Source organism: Schistocerca gregaria, chromosome X (assembly GCF_023897955.1).
Source record: "Schistocerca gregaria isolate iqSchGreg1 chromosome X, iqSchGreg1.2, whole genome shotgun sequence".
Taxonomy (NCBI): domain Eukaryota; kingdom Metazoa; phylum Arthropoda; class Insecta; order Orthoptera; family Acrididae; genus Schistocerca; species Schistocerca gregaria.
The window spans coordinates 552,830,405-552,843,358 of record NC_064931.1 but is presented as its reverse complement, the minus strand read 5'-3'; the positions used below and the strand labels follow the sequence as shown (position 1 = coordinate 552,843,358).

Sequence of the window (12,954 nt, the reverse complement as noted above, 5' to 3'; positions counted from 1 at the left end):
TCCTGGCAAGAATTTCGTGGAAATGGGTTACCATTAACTTAATCTCCAACTTTAAGGTTGTCTGATCTTTTGGAAACGGGCTACTGAACTTAATGTAACAATCCGAACGAAATATCACCGTCACATACTCTCACTAGATCAATTTGGAACATTTGATGTTTATCCCTGGACTTCAACACAATCTGAACAGAAACTGTTAGTCTCCTACATCTCTTGTCTTTGTGTGCTAAACAGTGGTAATGCAAATATCTCCCATCATCTCAAATCAAACCGGCTACCGCTGGGTCATGTGACATGATCACATTATGTGTTTTCGTTAGGTTACAGAAGTGGATATGTTTCACTATTAATAAAAGTAATGGAACATAGGGAAAGAGAGAGACTTTCATTTAGAAGAAAAGATCTCTTGATACCCATCACAAGACATACTCAAGACAATATAGGACATTGGAGTCGCATCCATGGAATCATCTCTCCTGGTGAACACTCTAAAGTGTGCAACTGAAGCAGAAACCGTTAATAAGTTTGCATAAGGAACTATATACATCACCTGTATAATACTGAACGGATCTGGAGGGAATACGCTGTCACCTTATAATACGTTATTTAAGATGTTTCAAGATTTATGGCGAAATATACTTGTTTATTCATCAACGCAAATTCTTCAAGGCCTTATCAAATAACGAACGTTAACACACTGTTCATCTGTTGAGTGATCGGGGTTGTCCTTTCGCAGAGCAAGCTAAGCTCGTTCTTAGAAATTAAACAGGCCGTGTCGTTCGAAGGAAAAATTACATAATAGAAACGAAGAAATTGAAATGTAATACGTAATTTTAATGCCGTTTGCGTTGTACAATGCAGTGTAGCACGTGGAATTTACCACATTGTCGTGTTGGAGCCCTGAAAGCAACAGCTGCCCGGAATATATTCTGCGCTACGAGTCAACAGCACTGCAGAAAATAGTACTTCGATATGTTTCCTTCTCACCATTTATTCGGGAAAAAATGGCGATGAAGGTGATCTGGAATACTCATACAGTAAGGATGGATAGAACAGGGGACGCTGCGTAGCCACGGTCCCGTCAGCTGATGGCAAGCCCGCATTCTTCTAGGGAAAGATAGACTAACAGTGAAAGGCCGGAACTCGGGAGTAGGGCGACCATTCCAGGCAAAAACAAAAGCACCATTCTAACGTCAGACAATGCCACGCTGACACGATCGTGATCTCCAAGAGGCGAACTTGCTGCGCAGCAACAAACTGTGACCACATTGCCACAAAACACTGAAGAAATAATCAAAGATCTATAAATGGGAGACGTGTCAGTTATAGACTGTGCATATTCATACGGAAACGATGGAGATATGAACAAGAGTAGATGGGCAGTGGGCATACGATGACAGTTTTCAAGGTCACTGATAATGATAGCAATGATAAGATAAGGCTCGCGGGGTATCATGTTATACCTCAGACAATTGTGCGAGATACATTAATTCCCATCCTCCTTCCCCCTCCCGTTGCGGGCTCTCTGGCCTGTCCACACACGTGACGCAATTGTATGTGATGCACTGAGGGTCTCCTCCCAGTCCCCGTCACCCCTACCCCCGGAGCAACAGGACTCAAGCTCCCACTCCCCCACTTCACCCTTTCATTACTTGGGCAAATGTGTACGCCTTGCCGTTCTTGTTCTGCGCAGTGTTGGGGGAGGATCAGCATAAAGGGTCACCAGAGACCAGTCACCGCTCCCAGGTAGAGTGAAATGTCACAGTGCAAGGCTTCTCGTCTGTGCTGACTCTCTCAGTGCGCTACAAGCTGTCCACCAAATGTATCCCGTAGACAGATTGATTCAGTTCATCGATGTCTCCGTTGAGCAGCTCAAGCACCCTGGCAAGAAAACAATCTTTTGCTTGGTACCTGGACACGTTGGAATACAGCGAAACGACATAGCTGACAAAGCAGCCGAAGAGGCATGTCGGGATAGTGTCTGAATGGTTGAAGATGCTGAAAACAAACTGCTGTCAATCATATCGACCGAACAGGCATGGCGGACTTCATCCCAACCTCACCTACGGAAGGAAGTTCTGCTCACCAGGCTACACAGACAACATAGCCCTTTAACACATGAGTTCCTCTTCCGGCGGGAGGATACACCACCCTGTGAAATTTGGGTTGTGCCACTTCCACTTCATCATTTTTTTTTTTTGTGGTTGTCCTATGTACTAACATCAGGGCAGCCCTTGGTTAGAGATCTGCCTTAATTCTCGCCAGTACTGACAGCAATGTTACAGGGATGTTGAAATTTTGTGAACTTTCATCCATAAAGTGCTGGGAAGGTGGAGGGGGGGGGGGGGGGTCAAGACTTAGAAGTATTTTAAACCATTCCGTATGCGCACACTCCACTGCAGAGCGAAAAATTCATTCTGAAAATAAAACTCGTGTTACAAAACATGTATATCACCCCTAAATGTTTTGTCCTATTGAGAGAAATACAGTAATATAATTCTTCACGACATATTCTGTAAAATCTTTGTAAATATTAGCAAAATTTGTAAAGTAAGACACTTTAACAATACAATGCGTGACTGTGAGATGACTGAGTTACTGTCTTTTAACAAAGTCATAGCGAAGTCTGTAAGTACTCCGACCACCCATTGCTATCTACAAATTTGGAACAATTTTTTACAATTTTATCGATTTCCTCCCAGTTTTGAAGACTGTCAACCATCTCATGATAAACAAACACACAACTACATTACAAGGAACTCACCCCTGCATTATTAGTTGTGTCGTCACTATAAAATTGTATTAGGAAGATGGGGTGTCCCACCATGGGATTATAAAACTTTTAGAATAACCATGGAAAAATCTAAGTATGCACACACATCACGAAGCGTATACTTTAAACAGTTACCGCCACCACCTCTGGCACTGCACTTTATTTAAAACAAAACTAAGAAAAAAGTGAAGAGGCAGACAAGTATGATCATCGCAGGACACCATGCCACGATGAAGATAATCAGCGCCAGAGGCGGCCACTACTGTCACTGCCAGTCTCACGAATCTCTTCAGCCGACCCAGAGAGCACTGCTGCTACTGCCACCGGATAATGCGAGCCGCACACAAGGGAGATGTCTGCAGGCTACGCAAGACTTCACTCCGCCTTTGCTAACCCCAGGCCACAAATGAGGGACCACCACCTGCCCACTCAGCCCAGACAGCCATCACTGTGCCAACCTCCCGTCCGTCTCCTCACCACATGATAGAGAGGATAGAGAAATGCACTTAATTTAAAGAAAACAGACTAAAAACGTAAATGTAATAATGTCTTAGGCAACTGACTTGATAGCTGGTACTACTATGAGGTCAAGCACTCAGCAAGGTGCCACCCACCCACGTGCTTAACCACGATATCAGTAGGCCTGTTGCATCAGGCAGGAGAGATGCCAGCAGTGCCTGCATCGACGCACACGTGTGTACGTTTGCTGGCCGAAATCTGTGAGCGAATGTGCAGATAATCGACGGATAGAATGTTGCTAACCGTTTAAGCGCCAGACCCTGCACAGAGAGCAACTCTAAAAATTTTAATAATTCAGCGATATTATCAGAAATGAAGCGGTGTTAACATTTCACATACTAGGCTAGTTAATCTGTTATTATTACGTCAACTGTACTAAAAAATGTTGTTGTACATTGGCAAGACGCTGGTCATCATGGAGCCAATTGGATATAATTTGGCATGGTATCCCTCAGGAGTACATACTACAACTCTATCAATCAATGCCACGTCAAATAACAGATTCCATAAGAGCTTGATGTGGACCAACATGTTATTGACTTGTTCAATTTGTGAAGCTCTATCTCTTGAAGAAATGATCCAATTTTTCTCATACTGTAATTATTTGTTTGTCCGTAAATGTACCTCACATCTGAGGATTTCCGTGTCATTCTGATAATTCCTTTTTGGCGTGTCGTTTTCTTGTGTCAGTGTGTATAACACCTTACAATGCTCCACATTAGCATCTGGACACATACTATGGGACATTAATATTGGATTGTATTTCAGTAGAAATGAAGAATGTATTTTTAAAAAAATAGACCCATGTGTGAAAAGTTTGGGACATATGTGTCATATCAGTAACCTTTTGTCAGTTTCACAGTACAGTGTGATAGTTGTTCGGCCATACGTGTTGGACATGCTTCTTCCCTTCACAGTAATATAGGTGTCCATTGGATAATGACAACATGGTTCTCGTGAAACCTTGCTGGGTAATTTTTAGGCAACGTACATTTGAGTTAGGTTGCATGATACTAACACCACGTACCATTATATATGCCATATCTATTAATCCAACTTGGTATGCGATCTCAGGATTACGTGCAGTTACTGTAATCTGATGTATTTTTACATAACACGCCATGAAAAGCGCACTTAGAGATCGAAATTATTTCAACAAATGAGTTACGCAAAGGACAAATAATTATAGATTAGATCAATAAGGCTGGGTGATTCCAAGTATTTTTACAATGGTATATTGAAGTAGAAATAGCATGGTGGAACTGTAACGTGTATCCACATATACTGTTATCTGTTTTTAGCGTTAGAGCAGTAGGCTAGTTGTACCTAACACACACGTCGAAAACATCATGAACCAACCAATTACATATCGCGATTTCTTGAGTAGTGTCACTATATATACCAATTTTAGCACTCACAACCGGAAGTGATGTCATAATCAAACGACCAACTTATAAACTCTTGTTACTCTACAGTAAGGAAACTGCAGAATGATAGAAGTGCTATGAATATGTGATTTTTACATGAAATCTCTAATAGTAAATGTCGTAAGTCCGCTCAATCCATTGGTTCCTTTAGGTACTAATCGTCCTGATATAGATTTTTTTCACTGTGTGGTGAATCATTTTAGCAGGTTTTTTCCCCTAACACCTGTGGAATAACTAGGTGAATATTTAGAAACGGTGTAACGATTCTCTTTAAGCAAATCCAGCTAGGTGTATCGTAAAATTACTGATGGGGAAAAATATATAAAACTCGTTCAGGGAAATATAGCAGTACTGTCGTGACACCATGTCTCTTGACTGTCTCGTCATTCTGATATTAAAGGACATGTATGTGATGTCATCCCTCTCCTATGTCTAGTGGTGACATCCAAGTCCTCCAGATTTCACTGCAATAGCCCTTACGCATTGTGAATAACATTACTGCTTCCCTCTTACACACACAAAAGTCATAGGTTGATGTTACATAGTCACACATGTCCATTTTGTTAAAAATTCCAGTAAATGTTTGCATGATGTCCATGAAGTTGATACAATGGTCAAGCCACTTGATCCATTAGAACATGCATTTTGACACTGGCCTATGACATAACCCTACTCATCCCCTTTGTGTGATCTACACATAATATCCCAATTTCTTCTGTGTGAGATGCATGTGGGAGAAACTGATATGTTACAACTGAACAAACATTGTTTCCAATGTCCGTCAGTCTTTTTTCTTAAGTGAAGTAATGCTGCGTATAGTATGTCCTGCGGCCATAACAAATGTTCCATTAAAAACCACAGTATTCAATAGTATATACACTCTTTCCTGATTTTTGAAATGTAATTTATTTATGACAAATAACCGGTCGTCCAGTAAAGCAACCGAGCCAGATATGTGTAGCACAGGTTTTCCACATTGTTTCCAGGCATCTGTCAGTCCTATTTTTAAAGTATAATAATTCTTTGTGTGGTACTCTCTGCCGCAGTGAGCAATTTTTCCTTTAAAAATCTACGGTTTTCTATGGCATATACACTCCCTCCTGATACTGAAATGAAATTTGCTATGAAGAATACCCAGTACTCCAACAGAGCAATGTAATTGTATCTATAACTTAGATTTCCACATACTTCATATGCAAAAAAATAGCTAAAAAACTAGGTGGACAGAGCACAGTTCCTTGATCTTGATTGTCAGGTAAGAGTGTACTTCTACACAGCGAACTTTTGTGTATCACACAATTGCAGAATGATAATAGCGGTGCCGGCCGCGGTGGCCAAGCGGTTCTAGGCGCTTCAGTCCGGAACCGCCGTCCTGCTACGGTCGCAGGTTCGAATCCTGCCTCGGGCGTGGTTGTGTGTGATGTCCTTAGGTTAGTTAGGTTTAAGTAGTTCTAAGTTCTAGGGAACTGATGACCTTAGAAGTTCAGTCCCATAGTGCTCAGAGCAATTTGAACCATTTGATAGTAGCGGTACAAATATATATCATAGACTAGTTCTCTTTTGTAGCAAGAATGAATTTGTATCACTATGCTGATTGTTGAACATTAAAACTATAAGATGCAGACAGGTGCTCACTTGCTGCTAGCATATAGCACTTCCAGGCCACGAACCATTCAGCAGCGACTGTTCTGACCCACTGCAGAGCGATGAGATACAAACAGGAGTCACACAGACCGCATCTGTGATCGTCTCCCCAATGTGTGATCACTCTTCTCCAAAATCAATCCATTTTATATCGAAAACAGACAACTGAATATGTGTGAAAAATGGTTCAAATGGCTCTGAGCACTATGGTACTTAACTTCTTAGGTCATCAGTCCCCTAGAAATTAGAACGGCTTAAACCTAACTAACCTAAGGACATCACAAACATCCATGTGTGAAAACCAGTGAATTTTTTCTACTGATACTGCCAGCGAGAACAATCGGAAAAATGATGAAAATTATGATAAATGATTTAAAATTAGCAAAAGGTAGAGCAGCGGTATTAGCTTCCAATATAAGTCTTGCAGGCAAAATGTGTATTATTCATGTTGTGCATAGAGCACTTTCCTCCTCTATCGGCTGCAGGGCATCCTCTCCTCTCCTCTCCTCTCCTCTCCTCACCTCTCCTCTCCTCTCCTCACCATGGAACGTGGTAGAAAGTCATGATTCCCGGTATGACCTTGGAGACAAGGATGTGCTGATGCTGCTGTCAGTGAAATGGGACAGGCACTATTGTCTCGGCTTTATTATGACACCACAGACAAGTAAGAGCTGTGTCAGCATATTCTCCGCCCATTATCTCCTTGCCACACTACTTATGTGAAGAGGTACAGTCATCACCTACCATTTCCAAGATGAACTCTAGAAAAAATACGCTGATGTTTGCTATCATCAAGCGAATGAATTCTAAACCGTTTTTGGGAGCGAAGTGAGGACAAGTAAGTTGTTCTGGCATCTGCACTTGCGAATTCACATTTCAGAACTCAAGATGATCAAAGAGGAAAGCCGTTCGTATAGTGCACCGCCACATGTTACCTGATTACTAAGTAAGGGTTTGCCAAGAATTTCCAGGAGATTTTTTTTCAAAACAACAGTAAGTTCATTAGATTATTGTTAATCAATAAAACACGGCAAAACATAATCCAGTAAAATATTATTCGTAAGTGAAGTGACAGTGAAGAAGCATCATCAAATGAGTCTGAAAAGTATGCATTCACGTATAACAGAAACCCACTGTTTCCAGCAGGTGCAACGTCAACAGAAGAGCGTGTGAGATACTAGAGAACTTCGTCGCTGATCCTGACTTCGTTAACAAAATTTGACAGGACAAACACCCTTAGATTTCCGCAGGGAATCCTTGCTGCGTGCCTTGTTAAGAGAAAATTGTGGTGTCTGGATTATTCAAAGATTAGTTAACAGTACGTTGTAAACGAAAAAGTTTCACTTAAGCAGTCAGGCCGAAAGGGTATTGTAAAATGACCGACAAGCACACCTGGCATTAGACTCTTGGGAGTGTTTTATCTGGAGAACACTGAAATGAAGCGTGCATGGAGTATGGAGTAATTTTTACCTCACTATAGGATATAACAAAGCAAGTTATGGCAGAGTGTAGTCACGAAATCAACTCGTACAATCAATTCGTGATTCATTGGAGAGCAGTACACAAAACTGTATTGCTGTCTACAGTTGTTATATAACTTTTTTGTCAGTTTTTGGGTTCTTATGCAATGTATTACGAGCTGTTACATACTTCATCATTTACATTATTTCTTTTTTTCTATTAGGCGTATAGCTCTGGACTATATACTGTTTGTAGGTGAGTTCATAAACTTGTGTGAGAAATGAAATTCCAGAAATAACACAGCCATATAAAATACCATAGGTTAGTTATATGACAACAGGTAGATTACAAAGACCGAGTGAAGTGCCGCAGTGGTACCACACTAGACTTGTATTTGGGAGGACAACGGTTCAGATTCCCCTCCGGTCTTTTCACATTCATGTTTCCCGGAATTTATCCATACATTTGAGGCGAATACCGGACTGGTTCCTTCGAAAGGGCACGGATGACTTCCTTATCCTTTCCTCATCCCAGTTTGTGCTCTGTCTCTAATGATGTCGCCGTTGACGGCATGTTAAAACCTAATGTTCCACCACCCTTGTTTTTTTAATTGCAAAGGTGCAGGTTACCCTGTTTTGAGAATTCGATGTGATGTGAAGTCCTCACATGCTGCAGTCTGGGTTTGTACGCTAGTCTAAAGAGTATCAACAGTGGTTGCTGTATGTCCTTGACGAACAAGCTGCCAACCAGCAATACCCCAGTCATATACGCTGAATGACATATAAGGTGAACTTGCAGGGATGTCCATTCCTTGTCAGGTTGGGCAGGACATTGTCCATCTGAAATATGACATTTGGAGTTGACTGGGGGTAGAGGACCAGCATTTCGATTTCTAAAATCCCCCTGATGAGGCAGTTACTGTTTTCAGACAGTAGAGATTGCAACAACAACAAAAAATGGCTCTGAGCACTATGGGACTTCTGAGGTCATCAGTTCCCTGGAACTTAGAACTAGTTAAACCTAACTAACCTAAGGACATCACACACATCCATGCCCGAGGCAGGATTCGAACCTGCGAACGTAGCGGTCGCGCGGTTCCAGACTGTAGCGCCTATGACCGCTCGGTCACTCCGGCCGGCTCGAGATTGCATGTTATATTCAATGGCGCCCCGCTCACCACACGTGTCAGACCCAACACGTAAGATTCCTTCATTGATGGACAGGCTAACAAGGAATTAGTGTGGTCGTAATACTTAATTGTTTCATTCAGCTAATAAGCGACGGCTTCCATTTCCCGTTGACAACAGAGATATTTGTGTTTTCTTTACAATGGATGCCGGCACAGAGCTGCAAGCGTCTTAACCTAAATGGGCTCAGCAACAAATGACAGAGATGAATCGCAGTACGACGGCTATAGTTTGAGTTGTACATTACACCATCCGTAGTGTTCAATGTGCATTACTGCACAAGTTCGGCAGTCATTATTGTGGCACTGTCAGTTAGGTAAGCCCATCAATCATCGCAAGGTCGTACCACATCGGATGGGAAAAATCCATTTGTAATTGTTCTGAGGTCAAAAACCGCATTAAAAGCAAAATACCATCGGTTTGTAATTGTCGTGAGACTGGCTCAAGACGTGTTCAATATGCTGCCCGCCGTTGTCTGCCACAAGCTGACAGAGAAACAGCATACTCTACAACAGACCAGCGTGTGTCGGGGATCACATTCAGAATGCGCTGCACAACGCGTGCCTTCAATTACGCTACGTTCGTAATTGGAGCACTGAACGTAATATCTTTCAGATAGCCCACAGTCAGAAGTCACGCGGATTAAGATCGGGTGATTTGGACGACCAGACTGCAGAGAAATGACGGCTAATAATGCTAGCATTTCCAAAAAGCCTCTGTAGCAGCCACTTCACTGGCCGTGCTAAGTGCAGAAGAGCGCCATTTTGCGTAAAAATGGTCCTAACTATACATCCACACTGTCGGACGGTTGGAATGACGTTGGAGCGCCAAAGACCCTCATAACGTTTAGTATTGAAGGTACATATAACAGTACCCTCAGGACTCAACTCCTCGAAAAAATACGGCCCTTCCATAAACGACGCCGTCGACCCGTAACACACAGTTACCTTTGCAGAATGAAGTGCCACCGGTTGATGTGCATGCGGATTTTCCGTTGCCCATATTCTGCAATTCTGCGTATTGATATATCCCTGGAGAGGGAAATGGGCTTCGTCTGTCCACAGAATGTGCCATGACTATTCATTGTCCACTTCCATTCGAGGGAGGAATTCCATAGCGAACTTTCTCTTCCTGGCAGGTCAGCAGGAAGCAACTCCTGAGCAGAGGCGCTTTTGTATGGATAGGAATCAGGACGTTTCGTAGGATTTTATGCCCCGTGCACGAAGGTATGTCCAACGGTCCGGGAATTCTCAGTGCCTTACATGTGTGCACACCATCGCTCAACCACTCGTGTAGCGCTGAGGCCACATCGACATACATCGAATCAACTGCTTTCATTCCTGTGCCACATTGCAGTTCAAAAGAACCTTTCTTTTCTAATTTTGTAACCTTTTTACCAGACCCGTAGCAGACATTGGACCAATGCCTTTTTTCATCCCCTTGAGTATCCAGAACTTCTGCAGGGCTACTGCTGCACAGTCACCGTTCTTGTAAAAGAGCCTTAACAGCAGCGCGTCATCCTTCATGAAGACAATTGTCATGTTGAGCGTCTCGGACGCATACTAGGGAACAGCTGTTTGCCGTACCACTGTTGGTGTGCATATTCTGACTCTTACAGTGCAATATATTGGAAGATTTTTTTTCGTGACGTTACCCCTGCGTCAATAATATGCCGTTCAAATTTGACGTCATTCTGGGGAGTGTTTCTTTTTCTACAACGTTTTGAAACAAAATTTAATGATGGACACCCTAAGTGTCTTCCATACAGTGTTTCGTCAGTTCAGCCTTCAACATATGAGAGAGGGACGTGGATGTGGGCCTGGCTTCTAATGTGGTTGGCAAACGCTCGGAAACTATCACATGTTACATGCTTGCCAGTATGAAATGCGACAACTGTAGTATGCAGTGGTACGTGTGAACCATATCTAGCGCTGTAAGCAGTCATTTTATGTTCCAAAAACCGACACGCTTGTAATGTATGTGTTTACTTTATTTGCATTTGCCGAAGATGGAAGGAGGAATCCCCGAATAAAATCATGGAGGCGTCAACGATTTCAAGCACTCTAAATCCTGAAAAGAAATCTCTAAAACTACAGGGTGATTTAAAAAGATTCATCTGATTTCACAAGACAGTATGTTGCACATTTATGAAGGTAGAACTTTGGGCAAATTTCAAGTTATCCATCGAAACTAGAAGGTTGTCTTGGAGCTGGTTGTATGTTGCCTGTCGATGAGATTGAGGAAAATGGATGACTTTTTACTTAGTCCTTCTCAGCTACATTGATATAAATAAAGTTCAGCGGTAGTGCTTACCGGTTTCGGGCTGACAGACCCATTTTAAAACCACACGCCACGTTATTCATACAATATGGTGCCAAAATGCACTGCACAGTATACAGTGGGCAACAAGTACTCTCCCTGACCTTAGACTACGGTTGTGTCAGTCAGTGGCCACGGAAACGTAGTATAAGATCAGTGAGCGCAATTCTTGCCCACTGTTTTCTTTGCTGTTTTTTCTGGCACCATATTGTGTGAATAATTACAGTTAATAACAAAGTGTATAGTTTGAAAATTGGCGTGTCGGTCCGAAACCGGTAACCACTACTGCTGAATTTTATATCAATGTAACTGAGACGGACGAAATTAAACATTATCCAATTTCCTCAGTACTGAACATTTGCGGACCTACCATTTCGTGGCAGCAACACAAATTCGAATCAAAATTCCAAAACAGATAGCGAAAAGAGTCACTATGAAATGGCTGATCTTTGCAGATGACGTGGCTATATCAACTAATAACAAAGATGAAGCCAAACTAGCGCCTGATAAACTACATGAAATCTCCTGTAAAACCGGACTCCAAATTTCTTATGAAAACACCAAATGAACCGGAAAACTCACACTGAAAATAAGCATGGAAAAATGTTACATGTCACTACCTTCAACCCACAATAGTGAACAAAATCTCGAACACTGAAACAATATTCAAACTGCAATAGGCGTAAAACCGACATGGAATCACTACAAGCAAAGAACAATATATCGTAATGCAAAATTGCGACACTGCAACACGGTTGTTTGACGAGAAGCCTTGTATGCGGCAGAAACCACAGTAATTAGAGCGATAGCAAAAATTCATGTCATAGAGAAAGAAGAACGAAAAATTATCAGAAAAATCCATGGCACTATTGTCGCGCGAGAGCGAGGCGGAACATGAGTCAGACGACCTATAGAGGAATTGTACGAACATACAAACAACATTATAGATAAATTTATGAAAGGACGCCTACAGTTCTACACACACCTATGTGGATGGATAACAACAGACTAACAAAGAAAATTTTCAACAATGTTAATGCAATCGAGTTAAAGAGCAGTTTGATGAAAGAAACACAAGAAGACCGCCAACAATTAAAATTTTCAGAAGAAGAAATTGAGGAAAATAAACAATGAAAAAATGTAATAGAAAACTAGAAACTTGAACAAGTCTAAGTGAAAGAAACAACAGGGAAAGAATGGACAGATGAAAGGAGGAAAAAACATTGTCAATTCATCAAGACGTTCGGGGATGAAAAGAAAATAATAAAAGGAACTGAAACTGACCGGCAAAAATTCACACTGTCTACTAAAGGGGAGCTGCATGCCCTCGGGAGAAATTACGGCTGTAGTTTCCCCTTGCTTTCAGCTGTTCGCAGTACTAGCACAGCAAGACCGTTTTGGTTAATGTTACAAGGCCAGATCAGTCAATAATTCAGACTGTTGCCCATGCAACAACTGAAAATGTTGCTGCCCCTCCTCAGGAACCACACATATGTCTGGCCTCTCAACATATACCCCTCCGTCTTCGTTGCACCTACGGTCGACTATCTGTATCACTGAGGCACGCAAGCCTCCCCACCAATGGCAAGGTCCATGGTTCATGGGGGAGGCGGGTTAACATCGA

The 12,954-nt window shown here is 42.0% G+C and overlaps 1 protein-coding gene across 1 annotated transcript in view; it reads left to right on the top strand.

Moving 5' to 3' along the window:
• Window positions 1–12,954, top strand: part of LOC126297448 (potassium voltage-gated channel subfamily H member 6) — a 2,320,485-nt gene that overhangs the window by 790,410 nt on the left and 1,517,121 nt on the right. The window lies entirely within an intron of this gene.